General features: G+C 38.8%; 1 protein-coding gene and 1 non-coding gene across 4 annotated transcripts in view; one reads left to right on the top strand and one right to left on the bottom strand.

Annotated features, from left to right (window-relative positions):
• Clcn5 (chloride channel, voltage-sensitive 5) overlaps window positions 1–20,162 on the bottom strand; it is a 179,365-nt gene that overhangs the window by 113,620 nt on the left and 45,583 nt on the right. The gene's annotated exons all lie outside the window — the stretch shown is intronic.
• Window positions 15,386–15,457, top strand: Trnav-aac. The gene has a single exon. It is a non-coding gene; the product is annotated as a tRNA-Val (tRNA).

Here is a 20,162-nt window from a genome sequence, read left to right as displayed (position 1 = left end):
CGGGGTGCTTCTTATGGGTGAGATAAACAATATTTAACAGGACCTTGCTTCTCTAAAGTAAAAGCCAAGCCAGGCACAGTGGCACAGGCCTATAATCCCAGCTGCTTGAAGGCTGAGTCAGAGGATTATAAACTCAAGGCAATTAAGCAAGACCTTGTCTCCAAATAATAAACAAATAGGGCTTGGGATATAACTCAGTGGAATTCGTACCTCGCATGTATGAGATTGGTCTCATAAACAGAAAAGATCTTAAAAAAGCAGAAGAAACCTAAGCAGTGGATTGGGTGATTTCAAAGTAACTTTCCTTGTAGCCAGGTACGGTTGCATATGCGTATAACCCTGGTACTCTGAAAGGCTGAGGCAAGAAGATTGCAAGTTTGAAGCCAACCTGGGCAATTTAACAAGACTGTTTCAATTGTTTTTTTTTTTTTTTTTCATTACTGAGAATTGAACCCCGGACCTTCACACTAAACTACATCCTTTGTTTATTTATTTATTTATTTATTGGTCTTTTTGAGACAGGGTCTCACTATGCAGTCAGGCTGGCCTTGAGCTGACTTTGTAGCCCAGGCTGGTCTTGAACTGGCAACGATCCTTCTGCTTCAACCTCCCCTGTGCTGGGATTACAGGCGTGCACCACCACACCCGGCACTAAACTACATCCCTACCTTCAGCCTTTTTTTTTTTTTTTCTTTTTTTTTGAGACAAGGTCTTGCTGATTCACTGAGTTGTCCAGGCTGGACTCAAACTTGCAATCCTCCTGCCTCAGCCTCCCAGAGTGCTAGGATTATACACATGTGCCACCATGTTTAGGTTCAAAATAAAATTTTAAAAAGGGGTGGGGATGTAGTTCACTGCTCCCTGGGTTCAATCCCTAATACCTCCCTACCCCCAAGCAAAGGAAAAGCTTCGTCTTGACAGAGGATAACTTGTAAATCCAAACTAGTAAGGAATGTAGAGGATTCAAAACACTAATTTACTTAGAAAATAGAGGGTATTTTCTGGGAGGTAAGATGGGGCAAGTGGTACAACTACAAGAAGCAGAAAAGGTTTAGAAAAGTAACACTTTACCACTGAAACTCATGAAATTCATGTAATCTGACTATATAGTTTCTATCCTGAGTTTCACAGTGAATGTATGTAAAAATGCCTGCCCCTCTTCCCTGGGTTTCCCTCTCACAGAACCTAGCAACAGGCTGTTATTTGAGAATGCCTTCGAGACACCACCACATAAAGATTACAATTATATCACCAATGGTCTGTGAACATTCAGTTCATGATACTTAAGTATTTCCAAGGGCATTCCCCATGAAGGACAGCAGTTTTCCCTCTGGCCATACTTGTACCTATTAGGCCTTCATTTTACAGATTTAATAGGCACAATTTGAAAGACTGCTTTCACTCAAGTGTACTGCTGTAATTCTCCAAAAGAATAAAGATAAACTTCTCCCAAAATCTAGCTGAGATTAGGTCTTAGCAGATAATATACCACCCATTTCTATGACAACTACTCTGTTTATCCCCTATAGGAGCTGGCATGGAAGGTAGGAAAGCACATAAAGGTAAGGGAACTACCAGGCTTAGAAGATAGCAGGACTATGTGGCTGCACTCTCCTAAAAGGTCACAGTTCCAGAAACTTCAATAAGGTTTCAATGGACTGTGGCCAAGGAAATATTTTAGACACACGGGGCAGCCAAGGGTGCTATGAGGATGATACTGTATCATTTCAAATGTGTGTTAGCAATATATTAATTGTGATCACACCATATGATGAATACTGCTACCAAGTGTCATCCAAAAGAAAGGTAGGGATCTTCCATATGAGTAGCTGCATGTCAAACCTTAGTAACAATGTGTGACAAGTACTGAATTATTTGATGCATTCAGTGGGTTACAAGGTATGTTTTAATGTGTACCATAAGTCATGGATAAGGAAAACACATTTCATTGGATGGTATGATCACGCCACTTTAGACTCTAGCTTTTTAGTTTTCTTTTTTGAGACAGGGTCTCGCTATGTAGTTCAGACCGGCCTTGAACTCACTATGTAACCCAGGCTGTCCTCAAGCTAGCAGCAATCCTCATGCTTCAGCCTCCTGAGTACTAGGATTATATACATGCACACATCAATCAAGATCCAACATCAAACACTGACCTTGATGGAATTGTGTGAACTGAGTTTGTTCCCAGGAACACTATGCTGGATTCTGAATATTATAAGGGCTTATCAGAGAATTTTAAAAATAATGTGCATAGAAAACAGCCTGAAAAATGGGCAAACAGTTTCTTCCTCTATCACAACATTACCTCTCTTATTTCTGTCAAACAAAAACATTACAATGTGTCCTCATCCACTTTATTCCCTATATCTAGCACTCAAGCAACTTCTGCCTCTTCCAAAAGTCAAAATGATGATAAAAGGTTAATGTTTTGAATTAATTCAGGACAATGAGGAAGCCATAACAACAAAACCACAGACAGGAAAAAAGGACTTCCAGAACTCCTTCAGAAAGCAGCAAGAATAATGGGATAAGTGTGTTCAAAGTGAGAGGAAATATTTGGGGGGATTAGTGGCAAGTTGCCTTTTACTGTAACAATTTTTTTTTTTTAAATTTTAAACATCCACTCTATTTTTCAATCACACCATGTAAACCAGCTCCTTCCTTGGTGCTTGGGATTTGGGCTTATTCTATGCCTGTGTTAACTATTCCTGAGCATGTCTTGAACTATTTCTTATTGCATAGTCTCTTGGTTTTGAAGACTATCAAGTTCAGCAGCCTTTCTTGAGTAAGTGCAAATATATATTTCTTAGACAAGCATTTTGAAAACTGAATTATGGAACGCTTAGTTTTATGAAATGTTACCATGTGCCCCTTTTTTTTAGAAGAAGTCTGATTGTTTCGTGGTCAACAAAAATGTTGGGGAAACATACTAATCCATTAAAGGGTCTGAGACGTCTACATAGTAAAGAAACTTATTAAAGTTTTCATTTAACCCATTTTGGAAATGAGCTGCTAGGGGAAATGGAAGGTAGAGTCCTAAATAATCTCTTCAATTTCTTTTTTAAATTACAAATGATAAATGGATGGAAAATTAAGCCACAAATACAAAATGAAACTCTTCATTCTAGAGGGTTACCATTCAGAAATGAGCTAAATGGCACAACTTCTAACATAAGAATTAAAAGAAAGGATTTTAAAATTTTAAATAGACACTTGAATCCTTACATATGTTTGACTAAGAAAAGATCAATTTATTTTATATTTTAGAAAAGAAATTCTCAGAAAAGAAATTATAGATTTTTTTTAAACAATGCTAATTGTTTAAAAATAGAGAAAACTAAGACAATATAAGAAGCTTGACATCTGGGCAGATTGGAAAAACAGTATCTTCTTTGAAATTAAAAATATTTGTTTTTTTGTTTTTGTTTTTGTTTTCTTGTACTAGGAGTCGAACTCACAACCTTTGCCTGCCAGGCAAGCACTGTGCTGCTGAGCTAAATCCCCAGCCCCCAATATTAATTATTTTTAATGTGGAAGAATAACAGACATTACTAACAAAATAATCAAGATAGGTTTTAATTACTACAACTGTTTAAAAAGAAAGCCAGGCAAATCTAAATGAAAAGTTTTATAAAACTGAAAGTAGATAAGTGAATGTTATGGCTTGTTTCTAGACACACACCCTCCAAAGTCTCATGCAGTCATAGGTGGGGCTTTTCAGAGATGGCTGGATCCAGAGTGTGTGATTCTGGGATTAAGGGTGTGTGATTATTAAATTAATCTACTGATTCGTTTGGCACAGTCCTGGATGTGGATAATGGGAAGGCCCACCCTGGGTGTGAGTGCTACTAGCATTAAGGGCAGGTAGCCTGGATAGAATATAACAGATAGCAAGGGGGCTGCTGCAGTGGCTTGCTGCTGCTGCTGCTGCTGCTTTGCTGCATCCTGCCCCCCATGAACTGTTTCTCTTCTGTCATGTCCTTCTGCCATGCCATCCTGCTTTGGAGAGATCCAACTGTGAACTGAAACCTCTACAAATTGTGAGCTAAATAAACCTTTCCCCCTTTAACTTTGGGTGTCAGGTATTTTGCCTCAGCAATGAGAAAAAGTACCTAAGACACTGAAGTTATGACGATAGGATGAAAACAGCAAACTAGGATAACAGGAAAGATGTCAGGTTGATGACACATACCTGTAATCCCGGTACTTGGGAGGCTGAGGCAAGAGACTATCATCAATTTAAGGCCAGCCTGGGCTACATAGTGAGTTTAAGACATTATGGACCACATAAAGAAACCCTGTCTCAAAAACAATCAACCAATGAAAAAAAAAACAAAACAAAACACTATCTGTTGAGAAAAGCTGTAGGCTATGAATGGAGCCATCCCAAGAAAGAGACTATGGTATCTACAACCAGCAAGCCCATGTGGATGGGGCCACTAAAGCCCTCTGGAGCACACATCTCACCACCATCTGCCCAGTTGCTAGACATGGAATTAGAGGACTTAATGTTTGCCCTGTTGGGTTTCAGTCTTGTTTTGATCCAACACTTTTCTGTCCCTCTATCCCACCATTTTGGAATAGGAATATTTACCTTGTGCCATTGTATCTTGGGATAATGTAACTTATTTTTTCATTATTATAAGGGCTTACAGGTTAGACCTTGCCTGGAGTCACAGAGGAGATTGGATGTGAATTTTTTCCAGTACTATGGGTTGAGCTCAAGGCCTTTGAAATGAGCTACATCTGTCTGTGTGTCTGTATAGCTATCTATGACAACTTTTATTTTAAGACAGGACCTCATTAAATCACTAGGTTGCACAGGCCAGGCTAGAACTTACAATCCTTTTGTCTCAGCCTCCTACAGTGCTGGGATAACAGATGTGTTCCACCACGTCCAGCTTGGACATGAACTTTGGAGCAATACAGGACTGTTGAGACTTTGGGGAAGGTATTGCATTTTTGGTGGTATGAAAGACAGCTATTATGTCAGGGATAATTATTAACTTGCTATTACATTTCTTTAAAGATTTAGTATGGTTTAAGGAGATGTGTTTGGGTGTCAAGTTGACAAGGGGTGGGATGTACCAGTTAACTTGGGGCATTACTGTGGGTTACCACAATCCATTCCATACTTTTCTAATGAAATTATGTACTTTTGGATGATGGTAGCTGCTTGTGTGTCTCAGTAGCTGTACCTGAGGGATACAGAAAACAATCTTTTAAAATGACAAAAAAAAAAGCTGGTTGTGGTGGCACATGCCCGTAACCCCAGCCCTCAGGAGGCTGCTACAGGAGGATCATTGAGAGTTTAAGACCAGCCTGGGCTATAAAGTGAGCTCAAGCCCAGCCTGTAATGCATAGCAAAACCTTGACTCAAAAAGGCAAAAAAAAAAAAAAGAAAAAAAAGAAAACAATCTTTGTGTTCACCCACTTGATATGATGAATGTTAAGGTGTGTACACCTATGCAAAAGCATCAAATTTAGATTTGTACCCACATAATGTTCTGTGTGTTGCATATGTATCCCTGAGCATCACGGCGGGTAAAATACACCCATACCATTCTTCTGGTCTGCAAATATCTAACTTGCCATAATGGAATCTGGCTGTGGCTCATAGGAACTATGCCTGGGGAAAACAGGAACCCATCTGTGCATTCACCCACTTGGCAGACAAATGGCAAGGTATGTGCAAGCACTCCAAAGCAGCAACAGGTGAGTTTTACTCACAAAATGCTCATTGTTGAATTTCTTGCATTTAGAATTTTTTTTAAGTTTTTTTTTAATTTTTCCATGTAGAAATAGCCCAATTCAGTATAGTGGTGCTGCCGATTTAGGCAGCATATGCCCCAAAAAAGCCTTCAAAACACAGTATAAATATATATGCCCTGCTAGATGCAAAGTCATGTGGTTTTGACATAGAAATTTATCCTGGACCCCAGCCACCAGGTCTTTATTCATATAGTAATGAACCAAATGATGTAAACAGACTTGTTGCTCCCATCTCCCAAATCAATAAGAATGTGACATTCAATAATTAGTCTCCCCGTTTCTGGTTGATGTTACTTTTGCTAACAGAGCACAAGTTGACAAGCTCAGGAACTGTATGGAAGAACAGTGCAGAAATTCCTAATGAAATGATGCAATTTCAAAACAGAGAACTGTACAGTACAATCTCTGGATTTCAGAAAGATATAACATTGGCCTAGTATATGGCAATGAAAAACTGGTACTACTGATACCACTATTGCAGCATGATGGGAAAATTGAGAGAGAAACCTCGATAAAACTGAAACCTGAGATCATAACTTTATACAACAAAACCAAAGGTGGAGTAGATGTCATTGAGGAGTTGTGTGGCCACTATGATGTCACTGGAAACACAAAAGTGTTGGCCAATGGTTGTGTTTTACTTGACCCTAAACATGTGTGGCATGAATAGTTTGATAGTTTACAAAGAAAATAACAAGTGCAAAATATCATGGAGAGCTTTTTTTAGAGGACTGAGACTGGAATTCAGATGATTTCCAAAATAAGAACAAAATCTTTCTGCCCAGGGAACTACACAAAAAATTATGGAGCACACTGGGGAGTTCACAGGTGAGCAGGCAGGCACAGCACCACAAAATCCTACTACAACAAGAAAACCAAAAAGATTTGCAGCTGTGCACTGCAAAAAAAGGACAGGAAAACAGAACACACATGCTATCAGTGATACTTGTACATGGAACCCCTGCAGTTTTCATGTGTGAAGACTGCCTTGGGAGTGAAAATTGAAGCAAAGACAATTTTTGTTGTAAAGTTCTATTGGTATTTTCACTGTAATTCATATAGGAATTTATTTCTGATGTTATCTTTTAGGTATTGTAAGCAAGTACCCAGCTGATGCGAAAATGTTGATGTTTATTTTAAACGTGCAACACATACTAAGAATTGAATACTTTATTTTATTGATATTTTATGTTCCTGTTAACTACACACTATATAATATAATAAGAACTTCCTGACAAAACAGCAAGATGGTAAGTATGTCCTTCAAAAAAAAACTAAAAACATGTGCTGTCAGTGTGATAAATGTACATGGAAATGCTGTCGTTATGTGAGAAGACTGCCTTAAGTGTGATAACTGAAGTAAAGATTATTTTTGTTGTAGAGTTCTGTTGGTTTTTCATTGTAGTTCACACAAGAATTTATTTCTGTTGTTAATTTTTAGACTTTGCACCAGAGAGATAGCTCAGTGGCACAAGCACCTGCCTGGCAAGCACAAGGTCGTGAGTTTGATTCCTGGTACCAAAAAAAAAAATCAAAATATGGGGCCAGGGATATAGCTCAGCAGCACAGCACCTGCCTGGCAAGCATGAGGTTGTGAGTTCAATTTCCGGTACCAAAAAAATTAGAGTTAATTTTTAAACTTTGAAAACCACAAACAGTTGATGTTGAAAATTTTGATTCTTTTCTATAAACAATATTAAAAATTCAATACTTCATCTTTATATTCTTTTCCTGTTAAGTAAACATTGTTTAATAAAACTCATACCATTAAAATTAATAATTCATCAATAGAAACACTTCTGAAGAATAGATGTGGGTTTTGTTCGCCCTTCAATACGCTCCCTTAACACAGAATTGCTGTGGTGCCCCAAGGTTGACTTGATTGGCTTCGCAGCTGCTTAGTGGATTAGTACAGCATACTTCTAGGTGTGTCCAGGTAGACCATGAAGGCGTGACCCTAAACACTGTATCTGGTCCCTGACCCTTCCTTTATGGTGCAGTTTCCTCCTCTGCTTCCCGGTCACCATGAACTAAACAGCTTTGCTCTGTCATGCCCCCTGCCATGATGCTTGTTTTGGAACTAGTCTATCATGAACTGAAACCTCTGAAATGGTGAGCCAAATAAGCCATTTCACCCTTTAAGTGGTGGGTGTTGGGTATTTGCTCCCATCGGTGGGAAAGCTCACTAATACAATAAGTGAATTTCATACTTAGGCTTAGGTCCCAGCCCCAACATACTTTGTTATGTATATACAAATATTCCAAAACACTGAAACAATTTATTTATTAGAAATAAATAAATCACCATACAAAGAAATTTTTTAAAATGAAGCAATACGATACATTGAGGAACCAAGACTATTTCCCATCTTTAAACCGTCCTTCAAATTTAAACTTACTAAAGTATGAATTTTAAAGGGAAAAGTGCATTGCTAAAAGTGCATAACTATCAAAAAGAAGGTAGTTATAATACTAAATTTTATGCAGCAGACATGATAAAAATTGTTATAAATTGGATTAAGTAAAACTTAACCCTAATTGGTTATAAAAATAAAAATGTTAAAATAGCTACTCCTTGGGGCTGGGGATTTAGCTCAGCGGCAAAAGCGCTTGCCTGGCAAGCGCAAGGTCGTGAGTTCGGTTCCCGGTACCGGAGGGGAAAAAAAAAAAAAAATAGCTACTCCTTTTAATATTGCTAACACAAACAAAAAGGGCAAGACACTAGTTACAGAATCTGAAAAAAGCAAATTTTAACCAAAAGACAGGGCAGTATAAAATTTTAAAAAGGCAGCAGAACATGATTTTTTTAAATACCCAGTAAATAAAAGAAAATATGATTTTTTTACAAAATAATAAAACTGATTAATTCAGCATAACAGACAAACACAAGCCTCATTGGAGAAATAATTCTAGTACCTGGATAAGGGAAATCAAGTTAGCAACAAAAAAAATGATGAATAAATTCAGTATAATAAATCTACTCAATATAATCCATCCAATATAACCATCAGGTTTATGATAAGATTCAAGTGAAAACTTTCAGAAATAATCATTTTCTCTAGTAATTTATCATATACTCAGACACAAAACTACTTCATCTAAATTATTAGGAAATTCTATATACAAATATGTTAAAAATCATGAATAGTTTTCTCAAAAAAAACCAAGTACCCAAAAAGAAATAATCTAAAAGAGACCAAAGAGGGGCTGGGGATTTAGCTCAGTGGCACAGCGCCTGTCTGGCAAGCGCGAGGTAGTGAGTTCAGTTCCCAGTACCAGAAAAAATAAAATAAAATAAAAGAGACCAAAGAATAAGCAATATTACAAGCTTCAAAAGAAAACAAAGGTATGTAAATAGTTACACACTATGCAAATGGAACTTAAGAGTATTCTGTAAAATTTATTTTCATGAGGTAAGTGTCAGCTTCATTATTAAACCTAACTTGTCACTAAAAATCCCGAAAAGAAAACTATAAATTGATTTTATTTGTGGACACAGAGGCAAAATTCTAGATACAATTTTAAGCAAATTATACATCAAAAATTTAAAAAAACTATTCATCATGATTAGTTAGGTTTGAGTCTGAGGTTGCAAGGCAGATTTTAAAAGGACAATGAGTCATAAGAAAAATAGTAAAAATATAACTGAGTAAATATAATCTTAAATATCTAAAAATTCAACATTGAATTCTGACTTTAAAAGCAGGATTTTCATTGGGCATGGTGGCACACACCTGTAATCCCAGCACTTAGGAGGCTGAGGCAGGAGGATCATTGTGAGTTTGAGATTAGTCTCGATTAGTCGGTTACAAAGTGAGTTCAAGGCCAGCTTGAATTGCATAGAGAGACCCTGTCTCAAAAAGATTTTTTTGAAAAAGTAGGATTTTCTTTTAGTATTATAAATATGATGTGTTTGAAAAAAGCCAATATTCTACTTGAGCTATATTAGAGTTATACACCTTGAAAAAGAAGAAAAATCCCACAAAGATATCTAATCATCATTCCTAATTAACCATGTTAGAAAATTTGACCATAGTAATCAAGTATGAAAAGGAAGTGAGATGAAAACAGCACTACTTGCACATTATATAATTAATTGTATAACCTAGAAGACTGAAAGGTTGAGAATTAAATTTATTAAAAATAATGAGTTCAAGAAGTGGGGCAAAAAGAATGAATTAAATGAAGCACAAATGATTATGAAGAATCATATTCACCCACTGTGTTAGGAAAAAAATAAAGACAAAACCAAGTAACCATGGGACTAGATGAATAATGAAGACATTCAGGAAATTGTCTATAACATATACTAACTTTTCTGATCTAGTGCTCCGAGCTCAGAGACTAGCTCTCCTCAAAAACACCTCTTCCATCCCCAAATATACTTCATACAAAAGATGTTTCTTACAGTTTCACTCATTTTTTTAAAAATCCCAGATATGTGATGAAACCAGCTCAGTCCATTTATTCCCCCCATTCACTGATCATTTATTATGAGGGATCCACCCATGAACAAACACGTGCTCTCTGCACCAAACTGTACGTATTAATTATAAGCAATTTTTTGTATAACACTTAATTATACCTCAATACGGCTTGGAGGGAAACATGGCAGTCTCTGATCTCATGTAACCTACATAATATTCTTTAATTTAGCCATTAAAATGAGTATTTCTAGGGGCTGAGAATATGGCTCGGCAGCACAGTGCCTACTTGGCAAGCATGAGGTCCTGAGTTTGATTCCTGGTTCCCAGAAAAAATAAACTAAAGTAAAATAAAATAAGCATTTCTGTCATACACTGATGCGTGGAAATGAATGTAAAAAAAATAACATGAGTTGAAAAAGCCTAATAACAAAAACTGCACACCCACTTATAAAAAGCAATGTGAAAAGATTTTGTCTATATACATGCAAATAGAAACAAAGGAGAGAATTTGTACAATATTGACAATAATATGCATAGTTGATATTTTACACGTGTAGAATAGATTTCTATACGTGCATCCACTGCAACTTTTAGAATGCTTTTAAGAGCAAACTATGGCGTTATTTGACTGCTCTATGTGAGAGCTGTACTTCTTAGAGGTGACCAACCTTTATGTGCAAGTAGCTCAGTATATTCGTTTTTCCCCTCTTGTCTGTTCCTCTTAATTGTAACATAAAGCTGAAGTACTTCCTGTGAATTATTTGCTGCATTTATTGAAAGGAGGGTTTCATGTTCCCTTTTCCTGATTTTCAAAACCAGATGAATGAAACATGTTCTATTTCTTCACATTGTAAACGTTGCCTTTTCCCCCTTGTGACCCTTAATTAAGTTCTTTCATTGTGTCAGCAGCCTTTGGCAGAATAATTAAAAAGTTCTCCCACCCTGTTTTACATGATTCTGTTTTTCTGAAATATACAAAGAAATGTCTGAAAGCAGACACTACAACTCCCTCATCAGGGCCAAGGCGTCCTCTCTATTCATTCTACTCTGGCCACTCAAGACATTCAGAGGGACTCTATAACATTTATTCTGAAAACTTTTAACTTCTTTTTCTAATGCCACCTGCGTGGAAAACAATGTTTCGTCTCTGCTGCTGCTCAAAAAAAAAAATACCAAAATAAACAGGACAAAACAGAGAAAGGAATGAGCATGGGTAATAATGGTAGTCAAGCAAAAAGAGGAACTGCCTTTCAAACGAGGTAAATCACCCCCAGATTCCTTCCATACACAATTCATGGCTCTAGTTGGAAGCACTACAAAGAGATAACTCCAAGACAAAGCACACTGGGCCAAGTATTTCGATTAATTTCCTTAATGATGCCACTGACTGTGGTGAATTGATTCTTGTAAACGGTTATCATATTGGTTTCCGCTTCCTATTTAGTTGAAACACAATTAATTGCAGCCCAAATACTTTCTTCTTCGTGTCCTTTTATTATTCTCTCCAAAGTTCCACAGCTGCTATTCTCTGGCTGTTAGCTAAGAGAAAGGAATGAATTCAGTAATATTTGAATTTAAGCCCTGATTCTTGAAAGACTTGACTTTCGCAGTTTAAAATTTCCTTTAACAAATAAGTAAACAAATCGACCTTAAATCTGCTAAGAATGAGGAGCTAATGCTGAAGCAAGTGAAAATAAAATAAAATACCCAGGGTATCTTTTCATGGAATTTCAAGATATAGTTTCTGGTTTGTTCATTTGATCATTAGTTTATGGCTAGTATGTAGTATAAGGGTTGATTTTCCAGATTAAAAAGTTAAAAAAAAAAAAAGGATGTGGATAAGGCTCAGTCAGAAGCAAAGCATAAGACACCAAGAAATCAGAAATTAATATTCAAGCAACTTCAGCTACACAGGAGAATAGATAGTGGAAAAAGAATTCACAAATATCTATGGATTATAGTGTGAGAAGTGAAAGCTTATCAGAGAAAGGAAATTTTAATAAATGATATTGAGAAAATGACTAAAATTAATTCCAGATGAGTCAAGAATTCAAAGTTTTTCACTATGAAAAACTACAAGAAAATGGAATGCTGCATTTATATTTGATGTGTAAGAAAATGTTATTAATAGCACGGCAAAAGTAAGAATGACTGTCCCTGCATGATGTATATGACTAAATAAAAACAAAGTAATTATCCAGGTACAGAGTTACATGCCTCTAGGCCCAGCTACTCAGAAGGCTGAGGCAAGAGTATCATTTGATACTCCTTCAGCCCAGGAGTTCCAAGGCCACTATGGGCAACAGAGCAAGATTCCTCTTTCAAAAATCCATTTTTTTTTTTTTTTTTTTGTCTTTTTGAGACAGGGTCTCGCTATGCAGTTCAGGCTGGCCTTGAACTCACTTTGTAGCCCAGGCTGGTCTCGAATTTGCAACAATCCTCCTGCCTCAGCTTCCCGAGTGCTGGGATTACAGGTGTGAGCCACTACGCCCGGCCAAAAATGTAATTTTTAAAAGGCGTAGTTTAATAATTTTAAATGCATTTATTTATTTATTTTTGTCTTTTTTGAGATAGGGTCTCACTATGCAGTTCAGGCTAGCCTTGAGCTCACTTTGTAGCCCAGGCTGGTCTCAAACTCACAAAGATCCTCCTGCTCAGCCACCAGAGGAGTGGGATTGCAGGCGTGCGCCACCACACTGGGTTTAAAATGTATTTAAAAATAAAATACTTTCCAAATTACAAAGCGTAAAAGGAAAGCAATATGGATAAAACTAGCCATGATTTTGATAGAAAAATAACTTCATAGAGGAAAATAATAAAATTCTGATACAACTTTATAGTTGTACTAGTTTCCTCTGGCTATGTGGCTGAAAGATATTTAAAAGTTACTTTAAAAAAAGCATTTTAAGAGGTTTTTTTTTGTTTTGTTTTTGTTTTTTTACTTTTTTGAGACAGAGTCTCAGTATGCCATTCAGGCTGACCTTGAGCTCACTTTGTAGCCCAGGCTGGTCTCGAACTCACAATGATCCTCCTGCCTCAGCCTCCTGAGTGCTGGGATTACAGGCGTGCACCACCATGCCTGGCTTAAGGTATTTTAAAGTATTTTGTTTTGTTTATTTTTGTTTTGTTTTGTTTTTGTTTTTTGGTTTTTCTCTGGTACCAGGAACCAAACTCACGACCTTGGGCTTGCCAGGCAGGTGCTTTGCCGCTGAGCAAAATCCCCAGCCCCTGTTTTGTTTATATTATAAAGCAAAACAAAGCTTTCAACAGAGTTTGAAGGGATTTTTTGGGTTGGTATTCCTAAAAGTAGCTTTAGATTTTAAATGTTATTTTAACATTGTAATGTAAAACTATGAGAGAAATATACAGACATATAATTACAGTGATACCTCCATTTATAAATGCTTTTGTTTGCAATTTGGTTCACAAACAGAAGCATTTTGCAAAATTTTGTTTTTGCTTACAAACTCTGCATCAGGTGGCAAACATGACCGTGGCCATCTTTCACAAATGCAGCCACCTTTTCCAAAATCATAGAAAAAATAAAGTTCATGAACCAAGGTACCACTGTAATTCAGCATTCTAACAAGATGAATTATGTGTATCTTTAATCCAAAATCAATTGACAGTATTAGATTTTTAATGTAACTAATCAGTATACATAAAAGTAAAGTGGCTTCAATATGGAAAAATTATAGAAAAATAAAGCAGAGAAAGTGTAGCTAAAAAGATAAAGCTCGGCTGGGTCTGGTGGCGCACACCTGTAATCCCAGCACTTGGGAGGCTGAGGCAGGAGGATCTTTGGGAGTTCGAGACCAGCCGGGGCTACAAAGTGAGCTCAAGGCCAGACTAAACTGCATAGCAAGACCCTGTCTCAAAAAAGACTAAATAAATAAATAAATAAATAAGCCAGCAGGGAAGATGAAAAAAAAATTAAATCATGTTGGTCAAAGGGTATAAAATTTCAGTTAAACAGGAGGAATAAGTTCAAAAGATCCATTATGGTGATTATAGTTAATAACAATGCATTATATCACTGAAAATAGCTGAGAATAAAACTTACATATTCTCACCACATAAAAAACAAGAGAGGTAATGCATATTGATTAGCTCTATTTAGTCATTCCACAATATGTACATATTTCAAAACATCACATTATATACCATAAATATATATAAATAAAATTTGTAGACCAAAATCAATCACTTGAAAGATAACCTAGTGTTGGAGGGAATTATTTCTTATTTTTTAAGACAAGGTCTTGCCATGTATTCTATTTTTTTTTTTCTTGGTACTGGGAATCGAACTTAGAACCTTGTGCTTGCCAGCCAGGCACTTGTGCCACTGAGCTACTTCCCCGGCCCCTTTGCCATGTATTCTAGACTGACCTTAAACTCACTTTGTAGCCTGGGCTGGTCTTCAGCTTGCTGCAATCCTCTTGCTTCAGCCTCCCAAGTGCTGGGATTGATTATAGGAGTGAGCCACCAAACCCTGCTTGGAGGGAATTTTTAAAACTCATGAACACACTGCCAAACAAGATGAAAAGGTATGATGGGCTGAGAAGGAATTCCTGCATTTCAATTATTTTCTTCCTCACTTCTGTGCAGCCTGTGCTTCAGCTGTCCCCCAGCCAGCCTCCACACCCAAGTGATATATTCTAATGCTCCAGCAATCCACTACCCCTCCACCCACACTTTGCTCATGCCTTCATCATCCACATGGGTTTAAAAGTATGTACCATTTTGAGTTTACAGGCCAAACCTACCTTCACAACATATATTCATTACACAAACAGCACATGGAGATTAAATAGGAGTTAAAATCATTATGCAAGAATTTTTAAACCAGGCATGGTAATGCACACCTGCAATCCCAGCACTCCAGAGGCTGAGGCAGGAGGATCGCTGTGAGTTTGAAGCCAGCCTGGGCTACAAAGTGAGTTCAAGACTAGCCTGAACCGCATAGTGAGATCCTGTCTCAAAAAAAAAAAAAAAAAGACAAACAAAAGAATTTCCAAAAGAGATTTCAAGACTGGCAGGTAGAGGTTACAAGCAGAGACAATCAATGTGGATGAGGTTTTTTTAAAAAAATCGACCGGCCCTGGCTTCAATCCTCAGCACTAAAATTAATTAATTAAGACTGTAAAGAAAGGAAATTTACCTTCACATTTAAAGATCAGGGCTGAGGTGTAGCTTAGTGGTAGAGCGATTGCCTAACATGCATGAGGCCCTGGGTTCCATTCCCAGCACCTCGAGAAAAGATAAAAAGCAGGTATGTATTTCAAGGTGTATTCATATTGGTTAGGGTCAATGAAAATTGTAGGCACACTGTACTTGTACAGAAAGTCTTAGGTATGCTTTCATCTAGCACTTTTATTTTACAGAGGAAGACATTGCGGCCCAGGGTTTCTTAGCAATGGCTAATATCAACAGCCCATACCCTGCACCAAAGAAGCGCTTTGCATGTATGCACGCAAACTTTCCTGTAAGCCTCAGTACAATCCCTGTTCAAGAGAAACTGACTCAAAACAGCTAAGTATTCTCCCAAAAGTAACACAAGACAAGTTACGTAATTCGTGGGGCCCACTGCAAAATGAAACTGTGAGAACCAGTGTTACAAAATTATTACAAATTCCAAGATAGTGACAGTGGAACATGAAGCCAAGTGCAAGGCCCTTGTGAGTGCCCAGTCCCATGGGGCTGCACAGCTGCATGTGCAAGAAGTCAACACGAAGTCTACGGTTAGTAAAATTGTAGAGCTGGAGGTTAACCCCCTTCCCGCAGATCTCAAGGTCCTTAGACTGTACTCACTACTGGCTGGCGCCTAGGGAATTTCAGGGATCAGCTTACCCAAGGTCACACCGTGGGTTTGCAACTGAGATAAAATCTGAAGGCAGGCAGCTTGACTCCAATTGCCCATGGCTACAAAAGAGGCTTCTGCACCCTGTCCCTCTTGCAGGAGACTGAGATCAGCTAGTTATGGGCAATCGGAGAGGAGCAGCTGTCACCATCACAGCTGAATCGGCCTGCTTGCTGCTGGCTGGCCCAGTCCTGCCCACCACCTGCTCAACAGCTCCAAATTCCTCGTTTGTATAGCCTGGGCTTCTGGAAATAAGAGGAAAAAGCACTAGAAAACAGGAGGAAGGTGGGGGGTTTCTTCTTCTTTCTCCCTCCTTCTTCCCCCTTCTCTTCTTCCCTCGCCCCTCCCCTTCCCCTCACCACCCTCCTCCTCCTGCTCCTGTCTTTCTGTAGGTCCTCTATTGGGCTGGGGGGTGCCTGAAAGCAGCTGTTTTGAAGAAGTCCCCCTGTTGTCCTGATGTATAACCACTGACTGTGCAATCACTGATTTAGTCTAATAAAGACAGCGAAAGAGGCTCAGATACCTCCAGGAATCTGATGATATACGGCAAATATGTCACCATGGAAAATACACAAGACTTCAAAAGAAACGTAGCACAGGTTGGGATTTCAGCACTGACATTTATGTCAGACTCTGGCCGTGCTGTTTCATTCCACTGAGCCTCAATTTCCCCATCTATAAACTGGAGCCACACCCTCAGTTTCCTTGGGTTGTAAAGTGGGCTTAGATTCACTACACTGTGCTTCACATGCATATATTCACAGTTTTAAAGAGAGAGAGGACTTCTTCTAAGTCCTCTATGCACAATAGACCTGAGGAGGGCAGAGAGGAGAGAACAAGGAGGGGGAAAAGCAGTAAAAATGATGAAGATGTTATATGTATACCTACCAATTCCCCAGGATGAATGTAATTACTATGTATCCCTCAGGTAGACCAAAAATAAAAAGTGAGCATTTGGTGTTAGGGAGTGTTTCCCTCACGTACAGAATTTATAAAGGCAACACATCCCTAACCTCAGCACCTGTATCAATTCACCATCCCCTAAACAGACATGCTCCAAAATCCTTCCTTGCTCCGCAACCTGCACCCAATAAAAGCTTCTTTAGAAAATAATCCAGTCCAAATGAGTAATCCAAACAAAGTGCCGGGTACCCCCAGGGTGGCTCTGAGATACCACTTTGGGCATCCACTATTATGATGTAAGCTTTTTCCCCTAACAAAGACCTTTTGTTTCACATTGTCTCATCGACATCCTCACCTTCTTTAATGAAACTTAAGAAAAAATTCTGGGCTTTCCCCCTACTTTTTCCAGATAACAAAACAAACAAGTGTACTTGCCTCGCTTTTCCTGACCTCAAGTCCCACAAAATCACTCTCTCCCATGCAGAACAAACTGACAGTGGGATCACGTTTACCTTTGCTGCCTTAGCAACATGCTGCCTACTGCTCTATCACAACCTTGGAAAATGTCTTGCTATTTATTGTGACAGCAGAACACTCCACTGTAAAAATCACTTATGTACATAGACAAAGCCTAGGAGAAAACATAAAAATATTAAGAACTGCTGTGCTAGAGAGATGAGAGTCCTGGCAGGTTACTCTGACATGCCTAACTAACACTGCACAGAAATTTTAAAAGGAGTTCTTTAGCATAGATGATTTACAAACTAAAAGCCTTCAGGCCCCCTCACTGCTTAAACCCGGCCCTTTGCAATGTCATCATCCTCGTCTGCCTCCATTTCAGAAGTCTTAACTATTAGTGGTCATTTCCCCTCTTTTTGCCTGCTATTTTTTTTCCTGTTCTTGTATTTAACAACTCTCTAGGAATATTGGACACCAATGACCATTTTGTCCTGGAAATCATCAAGTTCTATAGATTTTTCTAGCATTATTCCATGACCATTTTCCTATGCTGGCTTCTCCTAGGGTTCTGTTACCAACCAGTATTTTTCACTTTAGGCCGGTTCTCACACTTGAATCAGCATCCCAGTCCACTCCCAGGTTTGAGAAAACAAATTGCGGCGGCCGCACTTCCAGAGTTTTTCCTTTACTAAGTTTCTGGTGGGATCCTAGAATTTTCCTTTCTAACAGTTCCCACACAACGCTGCCACTGCTAGGGATGACGTTTTGAGAACTGCTGTTTTAGATAGAGCTGAACTGGGTTTTGTTTTTCTGAACTGTGAATTGAACCCAGGGCCTATGCACTGAGCTACATCTCCAGCCATTTCTATTTTTTATTTTGAGACAGGGTTCGCTAAGCTGCCCAGGTGATACTCAAACTTTTAATCCACCTGTCTCAGGCTCCCAAGTACTGGGATTACAGATGTGTGCTACTATGCCCAGCAGAGAACTAAACTGGATTAGACATGGACTTCTCAAACTGGACACTAATGACGTTTCAGCCTACATAATTCTTTGTTGTGGGGGACTGTCTTGTGCCCTATATGATGTTTAATATCATCCTTGGTCTCTCCACATCTTAGCTATCTGTGACAACCAAAAATGTCTCCAGACATGGTAAAGGTACCCTGGGGAAGCAAAATCATCCCTGGTTAAGAATCAGTGAGTTAGACTGACAGTCAGGCTCTCTTTATGTGAAGTAACACAGCCTCCTCTTCTTGTTCAAAAGATGCTGATCTGGCCATGGTGGCACATGCCTGTAATCCCAGCACTCAGGAGGCTGAAGCAGGAGGACTGCTGCAAGTTCGAAGCCAGCCTGGGCTACAAAGTGAGCTCAAGGCCAGCCTGAACTGCATAGTGAGACCCTGTCTCAAAAAGACAAAAAAAAAAAAAAAAAGATGCAGATCTTTTTCACAATTAGGTCCTTTTTGTCTAATTCCATGTGTGTCAGGCACTGTGTGGATACAGAGGTTGATGACCATGTCCCTGCTCTTAGAGTACTCACAATTAATAGAAGAGACAGTGTGATCAAGAGGCCAGGTGATTATGGGGACAGGGAACAAGGCATTATGCTATCCTTCCTTAAAGATTATAATAAAGACAGGCAGATGTTGGCTAGACAAAGAGACAGGGGAGCAGAACTGCAGGCAGAAAGTGGAGCATATTTAAAGGCATGAGGACAAAAAAAGGTGAGTCCAAGAACTACCAATTGCTCCATGCAGCTGCAGGCAGTCATGGCTTTTCTCTTGTAGCGAAGGGGAGAGTGGAAGAAAATCATGAATGATTCCCAAACCTTGTTATCTCCTACAATCCCCGCATGTGCCTCAAGCTACTGCCACTGTAAATTTCTTTCCACTAACCTCAGAGCCTTAAGAAATCACTTGCTCCAGATGCCTGAATTAAATCATCCTCTCCTAGCACAACACCATTACACTTGATTGGAATTGTTATGTCTGCCCTGCTAAGACTACACACTCTGTGAGGGCAGGGAACATGACTATCTCGCTCTTCAATGCCTCTCCAGCATCCTGCACTGTGCCCAGCACAGAGAAGCCACTGAAGTAAAAGTTGAATGAACAATGTCAAGTTCCTTGTCCCAAACTGAACACTCAGCCGCCCACTCCTTCTCCAAACTAGGTTCTCCTTCTGTATTCAGTGTCTGTATTCAGGTATTCACGAGGTGGCGGGGAAGGTACAGTGCCTACCATCCCGCCACCTCCTGAATACCCCAATATTCTCCAAACCTTATCAGAATCTTCCCTTTTATTTCATATATCCATATGTAGTATGTCAAGCATGAAATCACCTCTGTCCACTGAACGCTTCATAAACACAGCCTAAGGAAAGAATATGGACTTCAGAATCCAGTAGAGGTGAGTAATCTCTGTTCTGCTTCTAGTTGCCAGACAACTTTGAATGAGTTATTTATCCTCTCAAAGCCTTAGTTTCTTCATCTTTTGGGCATGGGAGGGGCCACTGAGACAGTCTTGCTACGTAGCTCAGGCGGGCCTCTAACTCACAGTGCTCTACTCTGCTCCACTGCTGGTGGGAATGCAGACTGGTGCAACCACTGTGGAAATCAGTTTGGAGATTCCTCAGAAAACTAGGACTAGAGGTCCCATTCAACCCAGCTATCCCCCTGCTGGGTATTTTCCCAGAAGATCGAAAAACATCATATCACAGTGATATATGTGCACCTA

This window comes from Chinchilla lanigera, unplaced genomic scaffold (genome assembly GCF_000276665.1).
Source record: "Chinchilla lanigera isolate Chin_1 unplaced genomic scaffold, ChiLan1.0 scaffold00142, whole genome shotgun sequence".
In the NCBI taxonomy this organism is placed as follows: domain Eukaryota; kingdom Metazoa; phylum Chordata; class Mammalia; order Rodentia; family Chinchillidae; genus Chinchilla; species Chinchilla lanigera.
Note: the sequence above shows the minus strand (reverse complement) of the source record. Positions and strands in the feature narration are given on the sequence as shown.